Genomic DNA, 21,386 nt, shown 5'->3' with positions numbered 1-21,386 from the left:
GTGCATAATGCTGCCTCTTCGGGTATGTTGGTTTGTGTTTACACGCCTGACTGTATGTCTAGTTGTGAGCCTAAATGGAAGCTCAATTGGGCGTATAAGGATGCCTAGATGGGTGCTCAAGTTGGCCGTCTATCCAAATAGTTCATTAGGTGCCTAATTTTTGGGAGACTTCTCTCCGTCTGATTTTACCAAGCCCAGTCCTTCCCAGCATGATGCGGGAATGGAAAAAGAGTTGCCAGAGGTTTCACCTGGAATCGGGGCTCTCCTAACTGGTTCCTCAGCGGGGGAAGGTAGTTCAGTAGGCACAGATTTGGCGCCCCCTGGTTTAGGCTTGGATCCCTCTGACTTTTCTTGAGTGGAATTTTTTCAAGGGCTGCAGTCCTTTCTTCAGGCGAAGTTGTTGGCCCCGGTCGATCTTAAGAATTCAGGATCGCAGGCTGTGGATTCCCGCCCACCTACTGCTGCGGATAAGCATTGGAGTAAGTCTAGACCTGCTGTGGGTCACGCCAATAGGGACTCAGATGGCATGGATGATAAAGACTGTCCTTACTCTCTGAAGGATGGGGAAATTCCTCTGGGGCTGGAGCCGCATAGAACTATGTTGTGCTTCTTTCATAGAGATGATATACCAGTTCTGATTTCCCAGACATGAGATGCTGGGGGTACCGGGGGCTGATTCTATGTCTGAGCTAAAGAAAGATCCCATTTTGATTTATTTGCGTAAAGCATCATGTTTCTTCCCTATTATGGAGGCTATTCAAGAATTTATTGATCTTGAATGGGGCACCCCAAAGCTAATTTTAAAGGGGGACAAATCTTGGAAGGGCTATACCCCTGGATTCGACTGCGAGAGAGCAATTGCGTTTTCCAAAAGTGGATGCACTTGTGTGTGCTGTCACCAAGTGGATGACTATCCCCGTAGAAGGGGGGATGGCACTGAAGGATGCACAAGAATTGAGGCCATCCTTAAGCAAGCCTTTGAAGTGATGGCAATGAATTTGCAGATAGCTTCTTGTTACCTCCCTGGTGGCTCACTCTTGTTTACTTCTCTCTCAGGAAGTTGATGAATCTGGAGTGAATTCCAGAGCAGTGATGGAACCGGCAGCCGCCTTTTTGGTGGTTGTAGACTGCAACCTGGTCCACACTTCAGCTAGAGGGGTGGCTTTGGTAATAGTGGCCAGGCGTCAGCTATGGCTCAAGAACTGTTCGGCTGATACAATTTCAATCTTACAAAATTGCCCTTTAAGGGATCACTCTTGTTTGGGAGTGAGTGGAAAAAATGGCCAATAAGTGGGGTGAGGCCCAGGTTCCTCGGTTACCAGAGGATAAGAAGCAGCACTGAGCTCCTTCAGCAAGAGAGATCGTGTCAGGCATTTCAGACACTTTCAACCCTACAGAGGAGCAGCTTCCCAGAAGACTCGGCCTTTGGGAAAGTCTCAGTCCTTTTGTCCCAGGGAGCCCAGAAAGGACAAAGCTCGGGTAGTGGTGTCCCCGAGCACTCAATGAAGGTGTGCCGACCCACCCCCGGGAACAGGATATAGGGGGGTTGCCTCTCTCTTTTTTATTGGAGGTGGGTCGAGATCATGTCAGACCAATGGATTCTGGAGGTGATAAGAGATGGTTATGCTCTGGACTTTCTTAATGATCCTTGGGACATCTTCATGGTGTTTCCATGCAACTCTCTGCAGAAGAGACAAGCAGTGGAGTATATGTTGTCAAGACTCCTCGGCTTGCGGGATGTAGTTCCATTGCCCAGGTCTCAAGAAAATATGGGCTGATATTCTATGTATTTCGTTGTATCCAAGAGTAGTTAAATCACAAGCAGATTGTGATACATTACAGGAGGACCTTGCAAGACTGGAAAATTGGGCATCCAAATAGCAGATGAAATTTAATGTGGACAAGTGCAAGGTGTTGAGAATAGGGAAAAATAACCCTTGCTGTAGTTACACGATGTTGGGTTCCATATTGGGAGCTACCACCCAGGAAAAAGATCTAGACATCATAGTAGATAATACCTTAAAATCGTCAGCTCAGTGTGCTGCAGCAGTCAAAAAAGCAAACAGAATGTTAGGAATTATTAGGAAGGGAATGGTTAATAAAGCAGAAAATGTCATAATGCCTCTATATTGCTCCATGGTGAGACTGCACCTTGAATACTCTGTACAATTCTGGTCACCGCATCTCAAAAAATAGTTGCGATGGAGAAGGTACAGAGAAGGGCAACCAAAATGATAAAGGGGAAGGAACAGCTCCCCTATGAGGAAAGGCTGAAGAGGTTAGGGCTGTTCAGCTTGGAGAAGAGACGGCTGAGGGGGGGATATGATAGTGGTCTTTAAGATCATGAGAGGTCTTGAATGAGTAGATGTGAATCGGTTATTTACACTTTCAAATAATAGAAGGACTAGGGGGCATTCCATGAAGTTAGCAAGTAACACATTTAAGACTAATTGGAGAAAATTCTTTTTTCACTCAATGCACAAAAAAGCTCTGGAATTTGTTGCCAGAGGATGTGGTTAGTGCAGTTAGTGTAGTTGGGTTCAAAAAAGGTTTGGACAAGTTCCTGGAGGAGAAGTCTATTAACGGCTATTAATCAAGTTTACTTAGGGAATAGCCACTGCTATTAATTGCATCAGTAGCATGGGATCCTCTTAGTGTTTGGGTAATTACCAGGTTCTTATGGCCTGGTTTGGCCTCTGTTGGAAACAGGATGCTGGGCTTGATGGACCCTTGGTCTGACCCAGCATGGCAATTTCTTATTTCTTATGTAAGAAGAGCTCCTGTCGTCCCATCCTAGATCTCAAGGAAGACAACCGTCATTTGCGGGTGACTTGTTTTCGCATGGAAACTTTATGCTTAGTGATAATGGCAGTACCGTCAGGAGAGTTTCTGACATCTCTGGATTTGTCAGAGGCATACTTGTAAATTCCATTCATCTGGAGCATCTGTTTTGGGGTGACATTATTAGTTTTGAGTGCTGCCTTTTGGGTTGGCCATCGTGCCCTGAACCTTTTTCAAAGTTGTGGTGGTGGTTGCAGCAGTGCTGAGGAAGGATGGCATTCTGGTTCACCTGTACTTAGATGATTGGCCGACTCAGGCCGAGAGTCTGGAAGACAGCCTTCGAGTCTCACGCAAGGTGATCTCCTTGGTACAGAAGCTAGGATAGGAAGTGAACTTGGCCAAGAGCAATCTACAGCCATCCCAGACACTGGAGTACCTCGGTGTTTGGTTCAACATGAAGCAAGGCACGGTGTTCCTCCAGGAATGCTGCATTCCTGGAGGTTTTTGAACCTACTTACAGCCACGGGTTCAGAAAACAGACAAACGAAATTGCCTAATTCGTCCGGTTTCGGGAAACCCGAAAAACGAAAAAATGTTTTCCGAAATTTCAGAAAAATTAATTTTCGGGTTAGTGCGCACTCTCTCCCTAACTCCCATTAGTGCGCACTAACCCAAAATTCGGGGCGCCAAAGAAAAAAAAGGCCCGAATCACAGGAAACTGAAATTTCCTGGGGCGGGCCAATAACGAACGCTGAACCGAAAGGTTCAGCCGAAGCACAATTCTAAAACTTCCCATACCAGAATAGCACCAACGTCCAGTGCTCAAACACTAACCACCTTACTTAAGAAAAGGCAACACTGAAAATATTACACCACGCCTTAAGACACCAATACACCTCCAATTAGGAAAATGGGCCAAGCCAGGCTGCTATAGAGCCCTACACAGAAATTACATGCCAGCAGAATACCTCACCTCAGTCACATATGCAGACTCTCACTTAACAAAGAATAAAGAGACCATAAAGCATTACTAGAAGCATGTAGACAAAAACTGAACTGGAAACCGCAACAAGCCAGAGTCTCTGTATGCAGTGTAACAAAGGAAAAAGAGAAACTTCACTAGTCCTCAATCCAAATCAAGAAATATAAAATCAATAGCAGTAAAACCATACTAACAAAAATAATAGATTTCAAAATAGCTGATGAATGGAATATCCAATAATTAAAAACTTACATCAAAAATTTCTAGATACCAATAAAATATTTCAAAATAGTAGACACAAAGACCCAATAATGAAAAATAAGGATTAAAAAAATGCTTTGCTCTGCATACCTAGGAACGTTTGATATCCAGGTGCCCTGAAATTGTTTTAATTCACAAGAGGAGGGATGGTTTGCTTGCAACTTTCTCTCTCTGCCACACACAAGCTCTCTATCACACACATATACACATGCTCTCTCTCTCACTTACATAGGCTCTGTTGCGTCCGTCGCTTGCAGACGGCTGCACCCTCTCTGCCTTAACTCTTTTCTAGCTCTCTCCTCTCCTCTGGGAAAGATGGCTGCATCTGCTGCTGTTTGCCAACCTCTCCGGCATCCCCGGACCGGCATGGGTGATTGCGTTCGCCATGTTTTCTCCTGAGGCTACCCGCTCCTTTGAATGCGTCATGGCGGGAACCTCAGCGGTGGCCCCACCGCATGACATCACTACCTCCGGGAATTTAGCTTCCACTCACCTACGAGTTAGCAAGGATTACGGTCCAACTAGTTCTGACCGCTTCTAAGCTGCCTGCTTGGAACACCTCCTCCTACCCTCTGGGGTAATTCGTTGATTCCTGGAAGCTCTGGGTACTCGCTCCTCTAGGGCCCTTCTGCTTCTATCCACCCTTCGGGGTTTGCCTCACTCTAACTACCCAGGACACCCGCTCCTCGGGAGTCTTGTCTGCTCTTTCTCCAGGTGCCCTGCCGGAAGGACTTAGGTACTCGCTCCTCGAGGGCCTACTCTCTCGAGTACCCTGCACCACGGACCTCTGGTCCTTCACCTTGTTCGTCTACTACAGAGGAAGTTACAGCCTTGACTACAGCTACTAATCCTGTGAGTACCTCAGCACTTCAGACTCTCTTTCTGCTTCACCCCACCACATTCTCGGCATACTCCGCTTGTGGACCACTACCGGATCTGTCTACATCAGCTATACTACTGGGACCGGGTTCTCGGGTTATCCCACTCTGCGGACCACTACTGGACCTACATCTCTTAGCCAGGGTGAGAGCTACTCGACACCTGAATATCCTGTGTCAGGTCGAACTCATTACAGAGGTACTCAGAGTCAACAAGCACTGTCCGCTCCTCAGACAGCGCCTTTGCTGTACAATAAAGTTTCTTTCTTCTGTGTCTGCTTACTCCAGCCTATCGCTGAGGTTCCCCAAGGGGCCACTCCCCGTGGGAGGTGTCATCACCAGAACGACCAAGGGTCCACAAACATGCCTCAAACACAACAGGCTCTCAATCACACATATATACACATGCTTTTTCTCTCTCACTTATATAGGTTCTTAATCACACATTCCCACACATGCTGTCTCTTTTTTCACACTTACACACATACAGGCTTTCAATCGCACACTTACATACATGCTGTCTCTCTCACACACAGAGGCAGGCGTAAAGTACAAAATAAAGGTGAGGGGGATTTAGGTAGGGCTGGGGGGTGGGTTAGATAGGGGGGGGGGGGCCGAAGGAAATTTCCCTCCGATTTCGGAGCAGCCTCAGAGGGAATGGGGAAAGCCATCGGGGCTCCCCTAGGGTTCAGCGCGCGCAAGCACGCGCAAGGTGCACAAGATTGGAGTCCTTTCTCGAGGCCGTGAGGGCTGGAAGTGGAGGAGGCTACTGCTGTTGCTAATTTGGTGGGGGGGGGGGGGGAGAGAGAGTGAGTGAATGAGATCCTGTGTGTTTGTGTGTATGTGGCCTACATTTGTGCGAGCCTACATTTGTGCGAGCGCCGGGTAGCTCGCACAAATGTAGGCCGCGCGCGTAGGTTTTAAAATCTGCCCCACAGGCTCTCAATCACTCACTTACATACCTGCTGTTTCACACACACATACACACAAACACACAGGATCTCATTCACTCACTCTCTCCCCCCCCCCCAAATTAGCAACAGCAGTAGCCTCCTCCACTTCCAGCCCTCGCGGCCTCGAGAAAGGACTCCAATCTGGCATGGGGGCTGATGTTGCTTCTCTTTTTCTCTGTGCCACGCTGCTCTTCTTCGGGCCGATGCTGCTTGCACCAGCATGGTCTCTTCTTCCTGCGTGCGGCCGCTGCATACAACTTCCTCTTCTGGGCTGTGGGGGGGCGGAAAGAGGAGACCATGCTGGTGTTGCTGTGTTCCGCCTGGGCTATCAGCATTTTAAGCCCGGGCAGACGATGAGTTCCTATTTTGCTGGGGCAGGGGGAGCAGCTGGCCAGCAGGGGACCGGGAAGTGTGGGGACACACCTGCATGTGCGTGGTGACATACTGGTGTGGCGCGACACACCAGTTGAGAACCGCTGGCCTACAGGATACTTGTCTGGTTCTGAATGTGGTTACTTATTGGTAATGGAAATTCCATGTGACTGTCACTAGTTCTGATGACTCTGCCCCACCCTAATTAATTAATGAAATATTAAGTACAACAGTTGTGCAATACTTTACTCAGTTCTGTTAAGGAAATTAGGCTATGGCAGTGTTTCCCAACCCTCTCCTGGAGGCACACCCAGACAGTCGGGTTTTCAGGACATCCGTAATGAATATGCACGAGAGAGATATGCATGCTCTGGGTCTCCACTGCATGCAAATCTATCTTATGCAAATTCATTATAGCAATCCTGAAAACCTGACTGGATATATGTACACACAAACACACACACCCACACATAGTATTTTGTTGCATTTTCCGGCCGCGGCAGGCCCACAGCCAGGCCCTCTTACCCTCATCTGCCTGTTCCAGCATCTGGCTCCACTTCCCTCGTGGCCATGGGCCGCCGCCTTCGACATCGGGCCACCCCTGATGCGCCTGACTCCATGACAGATGTCCGTGTTCCACAGCGGGCCTCCCCGCATGGTCCGTGGGGAGACGCCGCTGTCCTGCGCCGCGCCCCCTCCCTAGGCGTGCGCATTTCCTTTAAAGCGGCCATGGCGGGAAACTAACCCGCGGCCCCGGATGTTGACGTCACTGTGTCCCGGTATATAAGACCGAGCCCAACCACAGTTATTTGCCTTTGCAACAGGTCTCCACACTGATTGTGTACTTCGTTGCCTCTAGTGATTCTTTCGTGTTCCTGGGTCCTGTCTTGTCCGTGTTCCTGATCGTCTTCCCTGTTCCTGTGTCCTGCGTTTACTCTACTTGTTCTACGGATTGACTCCTGGACCCGAACTCTGCTTTGCCTGACCATGCTTCTGATCATCTCCTGGACCCGACCTCTGCTTTGCCTGACCATGCTACTGATCATCTCCTGGACCCGACCTCTGCCTTGCCTGACCATACTATTGATCATCTTCTGGACCCGACCTCTGCCTTGCCTGACTACGCTATTATCTCCTGGACCTGACCACTGCCTTGCCTTACCATTCTTCCTTGCCTGCTGCCTGCCCTGACTCCAGCCCATTCAACGATGCCTCTGCTATACTTATTCTGGTTTTGGCCTCTCAGGCTTTGGCCTGTTCTTACTCGGGCGCCCCCTGTCTGTCTCTCATTCCATTAGGCGCCCGGGTCTCTGGGATTCTGCCTCATCCAGATCAGACCTTCTACTCCTACCACTGCTGGCCCCTGGCTGACCCCTTCCTCGTCCATAAGAAGACCTCGGATGGAGGTCCACCTAACTCCAGCCGGCCCCGGCACCCAAGGGCTCAACCTGTGGGGAACGAGGGCTGATCTTGGCGAAGCTCCAGTCAGCCTCCGTCAGTCAGCCAGCTCCGCCTACCGACAGTGGGGACCCATAGGGTTTGCCCTGCGGGTAGCATCAACCCCACCTCGGCTCAAGGGTACCTCCTGCGCAACAATTTTGGTAGAAACAAAGTTGATAAGTGCAAAGCAAAGCCTAATGGGTGATTACAAATTCTTCTACTCTTGGTGAACTTCTCTATTCTTAGTTCTTTCTGAGAAGTGAACATTTGTGGTTAGGCTGGCTATCACTCGCTGTGCATAGGCAGTAGGAGGAAGGACCCTAGAAGTTGCTAGATCAAGGGGAGGTACCCTCATTTATTCATATGTAACTATTGATTAATAATGATTGTTCATGATGGATTTGTATACTTATATTTATACCTTGTCAGTACTTATACCCAGGAATAAATAAGGAGACCGGCCATAGTGACAATATGAGGCCTAAAGTAAAAACAAGCCTCTCCATAAGTTTATGCTAATAAATATTTTCTTACCAAAAACCAGAGTTCCTCTTTTTGCTTCAGGGAGAGGGACCTTGGGGGACCTGAGTGGTAAAAATGCCCCCAATTCCCATAATGTCAGTGGATTATATTTTGTGAAGCTGGTTCCTCAATCTTTTCATGGTCTAATTCTTTTATATGTGTAAAACTCATTGGTCATTATTCAATAAAGATTTTGTCCATAGGCACAAAATGGGAAAAAGCTCTTTTTTTTTTTTAATTCTTTATTTATGTTATTTTCATTTCACATGTACAGGAAAACATAAACAATTCAGATCATAACAAATACATCGATAATTCTCAAAAGTAATTTCCATTAAGAAATCCATCTTAAATTGTGCATTTGAACTCCTAAAACAAAATATCAACTTTCATTAGGACAAAAAAAAGAGGCTGATTTAGGAACTAAAGTAACATATGGAGATATTTATCTGAAAATATAATAATAAGTAAACCATAACATAGGCACAAAATGGGAAAAAGCTCTTTTTGAATAAGAACATAAGACTTGTCATATTGGTTCAGACCAAAGGTCCATCAAGCCCAGTATCCTGTTTCCTATAGTGGCCAATCCAGGTCACAAGTGTTATGGCTGCTGGCCGCGGCAAGCTGCGACCTGGGCCGACTGTCATGGCCGCTGGCCGCGGTGGTCCGCGGCCAGGACCAGGTACTCACCCGCGACGTCAGGTGGACTAGGACACTCCAGCAGGAGCAGGGAGCCTCCTCCGGCGTTCCTCCCGTGGCCTTGGCCGCTGCCCAGGCCAGCCGCGGAGCCCAGCGGGGCTGAGCTGACTCCACCCTCTTCCTGACTGCTTAGAGCCGCACGTGCGGCTGAAGAGAAGATTTAAAGGGGCCACGACAGGATATGGTCGTGGCTCCCTCCTGTGACTCCTCCCTCTTCCAGGTATTTAAGGAAAGGTCTGCTCCTCAGACCTTGCCTTGGTATTGAGGCTTCTGGTCCCGGTTCCGTGCTGGTGTCCTTGGTCTCCGTTCCTGAGCTCTGTTCCTGGTCTTCGTCCCGCTTCTCATCTTCTTCCTCGTTGGAATGATTCTTGGCTCCTGACCCCTGGACTGGCTATCGTTCTTCTCTCGGCTCGACCTTGGAATGGCTGCGGACCCTTCTCCTGGATTGCTTCTGGCCTGGCTGCAGACCCTTCTTCAGGCTTCGACCCTCGGAACGGCCTTCGACTACTCTTTAGCTTCTACTCCTGGACTGACTTGACCTGCTGGAGGCGCCAGCCATCTGGAACCAACGACCTGCAGGAGGTGCCTGCATCCAGACCAATCTTCAGTCTTGAGGAGTCTCCTAAGTCCCAGCGGCCGGGTTCCTACGGGCTCCTCCTGGAGGGAACCACGAGCTTCCAGGGCAAAGTCTTAACTCTACGGGTGAACCTTCAAGCCTTGCCCTCCGACGGTAGGGACCAGAGAGGGTTAACTCCCTCTTTGGCAGTGCTAACCTTACCTTGGAACAGGGGTCCAGTTTCAGAGCCATAACAACAAGTACCTGGCAGGATCCCAAAAGGTAAATAGATTCCATGCTGCTTATCCCAGACCTACTGCGTGTTATAAATAGGTCTAGTACCTTTGCTGAGTTATGTTTAGAGTTTCTGATTTTAAGTTTTAATTGATAAACCCCAATAAAACACTCCTGATGGAAAAAAATAAATAAGTGTATATAACATATAGCCTGGAAAAACATGACTTTTCCTTTACATACCCTGGATTGTTTTTGTGCTTTTTCCACACTAATAGCTGCTTAGCTGCACATATATGGCAGGCGTCCATGTGTGCGCTGTTCCCGGTGTATGCATGTTATAAAATCGGGTGACTGATTTTATATCGTCGTGCACATATGTACACGTGAGTATCGACTCACACACGCAAGGGGGGGAGGGAATTTTCATTGAAATATGCGGCAACGCAATAGGGCATTCCCCAGTTCCCTCCCAGTGCACTCCACTAAAGGAGCAGACTTGGAGGGAACTTCCTTAACCCCCTACCTACCCTGCCTCCCTTTTCCCCTCTCCACTTCAACCCCTAAAACCCTTCTACCTAGCTTTTTTTGTTGTTTTATACTTACCTGCTGCTCCGAGCAGTATTAAGTAGCGCGCCGGCAGCTGGCCGGCACATACTTCACCAGGAAAGTGCCTAATGGCACTGTCCTGGCTGGACCCTGCCCAGATCCCGCCCTCGGGCCTCTCCTGGTCTGACCCTTTTTGCACAGCTGCCTCTCCATGCCTAGCCCCATATACGCTCGTGGCTGCAGACATTCTAAAATGCCTGGGGTGCACACGTGGCCTGGCTACGCATGTATCTTGCAATTTTTATGTGCATCAGCGATTTAAAATTTACCTGTTACTGTATATGTATAAGTAGTACTAAACAATAATACCTGTGCTACGAAAACTCCAATAAACACCGATTTTTGGTATCCAACAATAGTACCTGTGCCACAAAAACACCAGCTTTGCCCTACTGTTTTTATAGATAGATGATCTATATTAAATACTGTTCATAGCTGTATTATATTATACATAGCCGTTTTATAACTATACAAGCCGTTAAGCCCGTTAAAACGGGCTACATCCCTCTGTCTCTCACCTCCCCCTCAATCTCTCTCCCCTCACTCTTCACCACCCCCTACCTCCCTCCCTCACACTCACCCACTCCTCCCCACCCTCCCTCTCCTCTCACTCAGTCCCTCCCTCCCACTCAGTCTCACTCACTCTCTCTCCCTCCCTCTCACTCACACTCAGTCCCACTCACTCTCACTCAGTCCCACTCCCTCCCTCCTCTCCCTCAGTCCCATTCCCTCCCTCCCTCCCTCCCTCTCAGTCCCACTCCCTCCCTCCCTCTCTCTCAGTCCCACTCACTCCCTCCCCCCCTCACTCAGTCCCACTCACTCCCTCTCACTCAGTCCCCCCTCTCCCTCTCACTCAGTCCCACTCCCTCCCTCCAACTCAGTCCCTCCCTCCCAGTCCCTCCCCCTCACTCAGTCCCTCCCCCTCAATCCCTCCCTCCCTCCCTCTCACTCAGTCCCTCCCTCCCAGTCCCTCCCCCTCACTCAGTCCCTCCCTCCCCGTCCCTCCCCCCTCACTCAGTCCCTCCCCCAGTCCCTCCCCCCTCACTCAATCCCTCCCTCAATCCCTCCCTCTCACTCCCTCCCTCCCACTCTCTCTCTCCGTCCCTCCCACTCCCTCCCTCCCACTCAGTCCGTCCCTCCCTCTCTCTCTCCTCCCTCCCTCGCTCGCTACCGCCCGCTGCCGCCACCGCCGCCGCCGCCACCGCTACCGCCCGCTGCCGCCACCGCCGCCGCCCGCCGCCGCTGCCGCTACCGCCGCCGCTACCGCTGCCGCCCACTGCCGCCGCCACCCGCTGCCGCCATGTTTTTGTTTTTTTTTTTTTACGCTGCCTAAGACCTACGTGCTCAGCCGCACATGCGCAGTAGAGCTGCTCTCTACTGCGCATTTGCGGCACGTCGGTCAAGCGTCGTTTATCTAGTTAGATTTATAATCGCTGCTCCATTTGTTGCTATTATGTCCTCATGTTGCCAGTTGCGATTTTGCTCTCTCATTTCCTCGCTTGTCTCTTAGTTACTTGTATCTCTTCCCCTTTCCCTGTTCATTGTAACTTCCATTCTATAAGTTCGCTGTAAACCGATATGATGTCCTCACTAATATCGGTATAGAAGACTTTCTAAATAAATAAATAAAATAAATAAATGAATGAATGTTTGGTACTCCCCAAAGGACCCCTAATTAGCTAGTAAAAGAACACCTAAATTTACAATTTATAAACGCTTAAAATCAGAAAACCTAGTTATGTTCCCCAAGAATCCTTTCAACATTAAGGGGTAAATTTTCAAAGCTACACGTGTGGCTGGGCTTATGCACACCAGGCCAATTTTCAAAGGCCCAGCCACACAACAAAATCCCCAGGATGCATGTAAGTCCCGGTGCCTCGGGAAAGGGGTGGGGCGGTCCGAAGCATGGCTAGAGGCACCCGGCACAGCGGTCATTTGCTGCTGTGCCGGGGGATCGCGTGCTGGCAGGGTGCCGGCACACGCAACTTGCTCCTGCCCCGAGGCGGGGGGGGGGGGGTTAGGATAGGGCTAGGGAGCAGGAAGATTAGGGGAAGGGGTAGGAAGGTTAGTATAGGGGGTAGGGAAGTTCCCTCGCAGGCTGCTCCTAACTTGGAGTAGACTGGGAGGGAACTGCAGAAGGCCGCGGGAGTCGGCATGCGCAGGTTGTACAAATGTGCACCCCCGTGTACACGCCAACCCTCGATTTTATAACATGCGCGCACTGGCGCACGCATGTTATAAAATTGCATGTCCATGTGTGCGTGCACGCAAGTTTTTTAAGTCTACCCCTAAGACAGTAACCTTTAAACAGGCATGCAGGCAGACATGTGCGTGCATTTGCCAGCTCACATCCAGAGATGTGTCCATTTTATAACATGTGCACAATTATGTGCAGGTTATAAAATTCCCTGGACGAGCATACATGTGCACAATTATAAATGGGCACGCATATGCAAATGCCACTTCTACCACATGTGGGGGAATTTTATAAGGGACGAGCGCTGATGTCATTTTCCCAGTTAAGGAATAGGATTTCCAAACCCCCTTAATGTAATAGTCCTCCTTCCTCATTGTTACCCCTAACCTTTAAAACCCCGCTAACCAGCCTGGATTTGTTACTTACACGCCACCCAGAGCAGTAGTAAAGTTACACGGCAGCAGACCCTGGCACGCACCTGTGCATATAAGGATTTACGCGCACATCTCTTGGCCTTCCCCTGACATGCCCACACCTCACCCCTTTTTAGAATGTTTTCACTTGTGCACGCAGCGGGAGAGAGGTGCATCCGTGGGTGGTTTACAAAATCTGCTTGGCATGCGCCAGCCCAACTTATGCACGTATCTCCCGGGTTTGGCATACGCAGGGCTTTTAAAATTCATATGCTGAAGCAAAAAAATTCCTAGTAACAGTAAGTGATGTCAGAAAAACGAGGAAAAAGCCCATTCAGTCTGCTCAGCAAGGTGTTTAGGGCTGTAACTAGTGCTCCCAGCAGGTAACCCCCTGGCTTTTGCTCAGCAAGGTGTTTAGGGCTGTAACTAGTGCGCCCTGCAGGTAACCCCCTGGCTGCTCAGCAAGGTGGTTAGGGCTGTAACTAGTGCTCCCAGCAGGTAACCCCACTGGCTGCTCAGCAAGGTGGTTAGGGCTGTAACTACTGCGCCCTGCAGGTAACCCCTTGGCTTTTGCTCAGCAAGGTGTTTAGGGCTGTAACTAGTGCGCCCTGCAGGTAACCCCCTGGCTTTTTGCTCAGCAAGGTGTTTAGGGCTGTAACTAGTGCGCCCTGCAGGTAACCCCTTGGCTTTTTGCTCAGCAAGGTGGTTAGGGCTGTAACTAGTGCGCCCTGCAGGTAACCCCCTGGCTTTTTGCTCAGCAAGGTGTTTAGGGCTGTAACTAGTGCGCCCTGCAGGTAACCCCCTGGCTTTTTGCTCAGCAAGGTGGTTAGGGCTGTAACTACTGCGCCCTGCAGGTAACCCCCTGGCTTTTTGCTCAGCAAGGTGTTTAGGGCTGTAACTAGTGCGCCCTGCAGGTAACCCCTTGGCTTTTTGCTCAGCAAGGTGTTTAGGGCTGTAACTACTGCGCCCTGCAGGTAACCCCCTGGCTTTTTGCTCAGCAAGGTGTTTAGGGCTGTAACTAGTGCGCCCTGCAGGTAACCCCCTGGCTTTTTGCTCAGCAAGGTGTTTAGGGCTGTAACTAGTGCGCCCTGCAGGTAACCCCCTGGCTTTTTGCTCAGCAAGGTGGTTAGGGCTGTAACTACTGCGCCCTGCAGGTAACCCCCTGGCTTTTTGCTCAGCAAGGTGTTTAGGGCTGTAACTAGTGCGCCCTGCAGGTAACCCCCTGGCTTTTTGCTCAGCAAGGTGTTTAGGGCTGTAACTAGTGCGCCCTGCAGGTAACCCCTTGGCTTTTGCTCAGCAAGGTGGTTAGGGCTGTAACTAGTGCGCCCTGCAGGTAACCCCCTGGCTTTTGCTCAGCAAGGTGTTTAGGGCTGTAACTAGTGCGCCCTGCAGGTAACCCCCTGGCTTTTTGCTCAGCAAGGTGTTTAGGGCTGTAACTAGTGCGCCCTGCAGGTAACCCCTTGGCTTTTGCTCAGCAAGGTGTTTAGGGCTGTAACTAGTGCGCCCTGCAAGTAACCCCCTGGCTTTTGCTCAGCAAGGTGTTTAGGGCTGTAAATAGTGCGCCCTGCAGGTAACCCCCTGGCTTTTTGCTCAGCAAGGTGTTTAGGGCTGTAACTAGTGCGCCCTGCAGGTAACCCCCTGGCTTTTTGCTCAGCAAGGTGTTTAGGGCTGTAACTAGTGCGCCCTGCAGGTAACCCCCTGGCTTTTGCTCAGCAAGGTGTTTAGGGCTGTAACTAGTGCGCCCTGCAGGTAACCCCCTGGCTTTTGCTCAGCAAGGTGGTTAGGGCTGTAACTAGTGCGCCCTGCAAGTAACCCCCTGGCTTTTGCTCAGCAAGGTGGTTAGGGCTGTAACTAGTGCGCCCTGCAGGTAACCCCCTGGCTTTTTGCTCAGCAAGGTGTTTAGGGCTGTAACTAGTGCGCCCTGCAAGTAACCCCCTGGCTTTTGCTCAGCAAGGTGTTTAGGGCTGTAACTAGTGCGCCCTGCAGGTAACCCCTTGGCTTTTGCTCAGCAAGGTGTTTAGGGCTGTAACTAGTGCGCCCTGCAAGTAACCCCCTGGCTTTTGCTCAGCAAGGTGTTTAGGGCTGTAAATAGTGCGCCCTGCAAGTAACCCCCTGGCTGCTCAGCAAGGTGTTTAGGGCTGTAACTAGTGCGCCCTGCAGGTAACCCCCTGGCTTTTTGCTCAGCAAGGTGTTTAGGGCTGTAACTAGTGCGCCCTGCAGGTAACCCCTTGGCTTTTGCTCAGCAAGGTGTTTAGGGCTGTAACTAGTGCGCCCTGCAAGTAACCCCCTGGCTTTTGCTCAGCAAGGTGTTTAGGGCTGTAAATAGTGCGCCCTGCAAGTAACCCCCTGGCTGCTCAGCAAGGTGGTTAGGGCTGTAAATAGTGCGCCCTGCAGGTAACCCCCTGGCTTTTGCTCAGCAAGGTGGTTAGGGCTGTAACTACTGCGCCCTGCAGATAACCCCTTGGCTTTTTCTCAGCAAGGTGTTTAGGGCTGTAACTACTGCGCCCTGCAGGTAACCCCCTGGCTTTTTGCTCAGCAAGGTGATTAGGGCTGTAACTACTGCGCCCTGCAGGTAACCCCCTGGCTTTTTGCTCAGCAAGGTGTTTAGGGCTGTAACTAGTGCGCCCTGCAGGTAACCCCCTGGCTTTTTGCTCAGCAAGGTGTTTAGGGCTGTAACTAGTGCGCCCTGCAGGTAACCCCCTGGCTTTTGCTCAGCAAGGTGTTTAGGGCTGTAACTAGTGCGCCCTGCAGGTAACCCCCTGGCTTTTGCTCAGCAAGGTGTTTAGGGCTGTAACTACTGCGCCCTGCAGGTAACCCCCTGGCTTTTGCTCAGCAAGGTGTTTAGGGCTGTAACTACTGCGCCCTGCAGGTAACCCCCTGGCTTTTGCTCAGCAAGGTGTTTAGGGCTGTAACTACTGCGCCCTGCAGGTAACCCCCTGGCTTTCTGTTTCAAGTTGTAACTGCTGCCCTTGCAGATAGATTATTGCCATGACTTTTGTTTATTCATAGAAATTTTCTGCTTTTTCCATATTCCGGTAAATGCTGCTTTCTACTCCATCCACAAAGGGACCAAAGGTATATCATTTTATTATACTTCAAGCATTGTTTGAGGGTTGCTTTTATTTTCTTTAGCAAGATTTGCTTCGGTGGTAATTCTTGGCTTATGCGATTACCCCTCGCATATTTTATTACTACAATTTTTACACATTTTCTTACTTCATAGTAAACGATGTTGGCACATCAGGGGTAGCAAACGATATAGTAGCAGCTGCCATGGGTGGTAATTGTTAAGTAATCCGTCTGCAAGAGATTTTGCTAAAAAAAAAAAAGCTGTACAAACACAGAAATAATAATACCATGCCATGTAAACACACCGTACACATGTAAATCACTTAAAAACGTTGGCGGGTAGACGTTTTGCATTTCACAGGGTCGGATTAAGTTATACCTAAACCAGACTGACCTTGCATCCTAGCAAAGGAATAAAGTTTAGTTTTCACAATGCCATAATGTATGTTTAATACAGGTGAAACCAATGCACTGGAAAATCAAGCCGAACCCTCCAAGATACCCCTATTAGGTTTATTGCCCCCTTTTACCGCTGCATGTTCCAACAGCAAACATCCGATTTAAAAAAACAAAACCCTCTTCTAGTGAAGCAGCCACAACTGGTAAACCCACTCCTCGCCCGCAGTAGCCCGAAGCAGACTTGCAATACCTCTTAGCTCTCCGGAGCGTTCCTGCCTGCCTTGCCTCCTCTGGAAGTGAAAAGATGCTGCCGAGTGCACGGTCCAAGCGCAGGACTCTCGGTCTTATTCCCGCCCCTCTGCGGGTCACGTGACGACCCCGGCCCTGTAACTGTGGCTCTGCGCGCGCTCCCAGGAGCCCGCGCCACCTTTTCCTTTTCAACCTGGCAGAGGCGAAGAAGTGCTGGGTACCTCCCGCCCAGGCTTTCTAGGAAACTCAATTCCCCCGGCCGGGCCCTGCTGCTAGGTTTCACTGCTCTCCCTCCAGTGTTTATAAAGATAAACACTGGCTGGTGTTTATCTTTATCCTGGGAGGATGGAGGTCACTAGCATTCCAACAAGCGAATTATTTTAAATGGGCGTTCATAAAAGGGAATTGGAGGCGCCTCTGCTGTCCCAAAGACATGTGTAATGTTCAGGACAGCAATAAGAAACGGATGCAGTCTGAAGTCTAATTGAATCTGACAGCGGGGACAGCGCCTTCAGCTCCCCTGCTGCATTTATAATTTTACTTCAAGAAGCTTCTGCCTCACTGTTTGGTTTATTTTTGCCCAGTAGTTTCCTCCTTGGGCAACTGGACTCCCCCCTGAAGCAAATCCTGCCCTGACTAGGCTCTGGCACTGAAATAAAGGTTAACAAATAATACCCACAAACCTGTAACATAATCTATTTCTTGCTTAGTTGTCCAGCGCTAATACTCTCTTCCTCAAGACAGGATAGATTCAAGTGGCCTGGACCACAGCCACACTACTTTATGCTAGGCCATAGTACTGTAAAACCTCCCTCAACGTGGGTACAGGGAAAGGGGGTTATTTCACTGCAGACAAATGTTACCATGATGGTTCTTTAACCTTCAGGTGTTTACATGAAAACGAGGGAGGAAGTCTACGATATCCCTCAGAACCTCATCCCTCTTCTTTACCAGGAGGCCAATGCAATGCAGTGCACTTAGCCTTGAGCACAGCTTGCCGCGCAGTTGGACAGTCGTTTTGGACACGCTAGAATAAACACCTGATGCATCCAAAACGCACGTCCAAACCAGCACATAGCTAATAGCACTCATCACATGTAAACACCATGCAGATGAGGCTAATACTATTACGCCACTGCAAAAAATAACTGTGCCCAAGGCGCACATTTTAATATGCAAAACAACGCCAGTCCTGGAGCTGAAGTTAAGTCTGCACATGCTCCAAGCTTCCACAAAAAAAGCGGGATGATACTAAGGAGGAATCATAGCAAAGCAGCAAGAAAAATAAATCGGGACAGCAGTCAAGTTAGGAAATCGGACACTCAATTTATGAGTGTCCGTTTCCCTAACCCATGTCTGTGCGCGCGTTAGGAAAACAGATGCTCATTAATTGAGCATCCTTTTTACCTTACCGGCACACAGCCACATCTCCTGGGCACCCGATGCCATGGACATGCTAGGGTCACACAATTTATCCCTAGTGTGTCCTTTTTAGTACGGCAGCTCATTTGCCTGTTGCATTGGGCGCCCAGGAGAGGGGAATGGGTGCACATTGAAAAAACGTGCACCCAGTTTGGATGCATGTTTTTTCAAGCTGTCGTGGATTACAAACTGGTTAAAAGACAGGAAACAGAGTAGGATTAAATGGTCAATTTTCTCAGTGGAAAAGGGTAAACAGTGGAGTGCCTCAGGGATCTGTACTTGGACCGGTGCTTTTCAATATATATAAAAATGATCTGGAAAGGAATACAACGAGTGAAGTTATCAAATTCGCGGACAAAACAAAATTATTCAGAGTAGTTAAATCACAAGCGGATTGTGATACATTATGGGAAGACCTTGCAAGACTGGAAGATTGGGCATCCAAATGGCAGATGAAATTTAATGTGGACAAGTGCAAGGTGTTGCATATAGGGAAAAATAACCCTTGCTGTAGTTACATGATGTTAGGTTCCATATTAGGAGCTACTACCCAGGAAAAAGATCTAGGCATCATAGTGGATAATACTTTAAAATCCTCGGCTCAGTGTGCTGCAGCAGTCAAAAAAGCAAACAGAATGTTAGGAATTATTAGGAAGGGAATGGTTAATAAAATGGAAAATGTCATAATGCCTCTGTATTGCTCCATGGTGAGACCACACCTTGAATACTGTGTACAATTCTGGTCGCCGCATCTCAAAAAAGATATAATTGCGATGGAGAAGGTACAGAGAAGGGCAACCAAAATGATAAAGGGGATGGAACAGCTCTCCGATGAGGAAAGGCTGAAGAGGTTAGGACTGTTCAGCTTGGAGAAGAGATGGCTGAGTGGGATATAATAGAGGTCTTTAAGATCATGAGAGGTCTTGAACGAGTAGATGTGAATCGGTTATTTACACTTTCAGGAGAACTTCCATGAATTTAGCAAGTAGCAAATTTAAGACTAATCGGAGAAAATTCTTTTTCACTCAAAGCACAATAAAGCTCTGGAATTTGTTGCCAGAGGATGTGTTAGTGCAGTTAGTGTAGCTGGGTTCAAAAAAGGTTTGGATAAGTTCTTGGCGAAGTCCATTAGCTGTAATTAATCAAGTTTACTCAGGGAATAGTCACTGCTATTAAGTGCATCAGTAGCATGGGATCTTCTTAGTGTTTGGGTACTTGCCAGGTTCTTGTGGCCTGGTTTGGCCTCTGTTGGAAACAGGATGCTGGGCTTGATGGACTCTTCGTCTGGCCCAGCCTGGCAATTTCTATGTTCTTAAATTTGATATTGTATTGGCCCCTAGCTTATTTTAAAACAAAAAAAACCCAGGCAAACCCACCCTGTCAATGCATCCACTAGAGGTAGCAAGGAGGGACTGAGGGAGGATAATCAAGGAAACCAATTCTGGTAGGAGGAAGGTGCCAGGTTAAGATGATTATATGTAAGCTGACACCCAGTGAAATTCACCAGAGGATGCTTTTCACACCCCCTTGCCCCTTGTTGATTACCCCATGCCCCAGCCATGGATGTGATTTAGAACTTGGTAGGTCAGGTTACAACAATGGACTGTCTTATATAAATTCTTTTATTCTTTAGTTTTATTTGTTTACTTTTATTTTACTATTGTATATGTTTTGTTTTAGGCTGTTATATACATGTTCTGTATATACATCACTTTGGTTGATTTTATATGGAAAGTGATTCATAAATTAAATGAAATGTGAGGTTCTTGCTTACATTTCTTACTAAAGACGTCAGGGGGAACTCACATCCATGGCTGTCATTCTCAGAGCCTGTTAGCAACTCTCTTCAATAACTCCTTCAGTATCTCATTTCTCCTTTGAAGTATAGTGCAGTGAGTCTTCAATTCACAGTTACCCAGGCTCGACCCCAGTATAATTCCATTCTCCTCCTCCTGTCCAGTCCAATTTTTAAGCTTATTTCCATGTTCATAAAATGTTGCAATTTGCAAAACTGGAAATCAGTTTCACTGTAACTGTAATCCTTATCCAAAACAGGTACAGTGTTTCAAAAAACTGCTTCTGGGGGTATCTTATGATGAAATGTCCTACTACCACCATGAGATAACACAAAATTATCTGTTCTACCAGCATCACCACTGAAACAAAATTATTCAAAGTTGTTAAATCACAAGAGGATTGTGGGAAATTGCAAGAGGACCTTGCAGCAGCCAAGAACGCAAATAGAATGCTAGGGATTATTAGGAAAGGAATAGAGAATAAAACAGAGAATATCATAATGCCTCTGTATCTCTCCATGGTGCGACCTCATCTTGAGTACTGTGTGCAGTTCTGGTCACCACATTTCAAAAAAGATATAGCAGAATTGGAAAAGGTACAGAGAAGGGTGACCAAAATGATAAAGGGGATGGAACAATTCCCCTGAGAGGAAAGGCTTAAAAGGTTAGGATTCTTCAGTTTGGAGAAGAGATGGCTGAGGGGAGATATGATAAAGGTTTATAAAATAATGAGTGGAGTAGAACGAGTAATCAGTTATTTACTCTTTCAAAAAGTACAAAGACTAAGGGACACACAATGAAGTTACTAATAAGAGAAAATATTTTTTTACTCAACATATATTTAAGCTCTGGAATGTGGTGCCAGAGGATTTGGTGAAAGCTATTAGTGTAGTTGCGTTTAAAAAAAAATGGTTTGGACAAGTTCCTGGAAGAAAAGTTCATAAACCATTACTAAAGTAGAGTTGCAGAAATCCACTGCTTATCCCTGGGATAAGCAGCATTGAATCTATCTACCCTTTGGGATCCTGCCAGGTACTTGTGATCTGGATTGATCACTGTTGGATACTGGGCTTGATGGACCTTTGGTCTGCTCAGTATGGCAAGTTTTATGTTCTTATATCTCTCTGTCAACTTAACAAAGTGAGGCAAATAACATATGTGAAGACTACAAAACAGCTGCTGAATCACATGAACCAATGAAATATATAGGAAAATATTCACAAACAGTTAGTCCCAACTTCAGCCAATTAACAAGCAGGAAATTTGACCAATCATGTTGCATATCTAACATCTCCCTCCTTCCTGACAGTTCTTAAAAATATCAACAATGACAATGCTCTGTGCACTCCTGAAAAACTGATGAAATAATTGACTCCAATCAAAAAATGTCACATCAGAGAGTTTGAATGCAGTCCCAGATTCATGCCATGTGGCTCCATACTGTGAAGTTTAAAAATCCAAGACTGCTCTTTACAATTTTAAAAGGGTTTGAACATTTCCACCATGCTAATGTTTATGAATTTGGTCCACCACTACCCATGCAAATCCATA

At 48.0% G+C, this 21,386-nt stretch overlaps 1 protein-coding gene across 4 annotated transcripts in view; it reads right to left on the bottom strand.

The window, feature by feature from the left end:
* The window catches only part of LOC115099712 (putative defense protein Hdd11), a 108,324-nt gene that overhangs the window by 58,977 nt on the left and 27,961 nt on the right, over positions 1 to 21,386 (bottom strand). Inside the window, exon 1 of one of the 4 annotated variants that reach the window (XM_029617462.1) lies at positions 16,619 to 16,772. The exons of the other annotated variants lie outside the window; for them this stretch is intronic. The gene's annotated coding sequence lies outside the window, so the exon portion shown is untranslated. Of the gene's footprint in view, positions 1 to 16,618; positions 16,773 to 21,386 lie in introns of those variants that run through there. 4 annotated transcript variants of the gene reach the window in all.

Source organism: Rhinatrema bivittatum, chromosome 10 (genome assembly GCF_901001135.1).
Source record: "Rhinatrema bivittatum chromosome 10, aRhiBiv1.1, whole genome shotgun sequence".
NCBI lineage: Eukaryota > Metazoa > Chordata > Amphibia > Gymnophiona > Rhinatrematidae > Rhinatrema > Rhinatrema bivittatum.
This window is presented reverse-complemented; position numbering and strand designations above follow the sequence as displayed.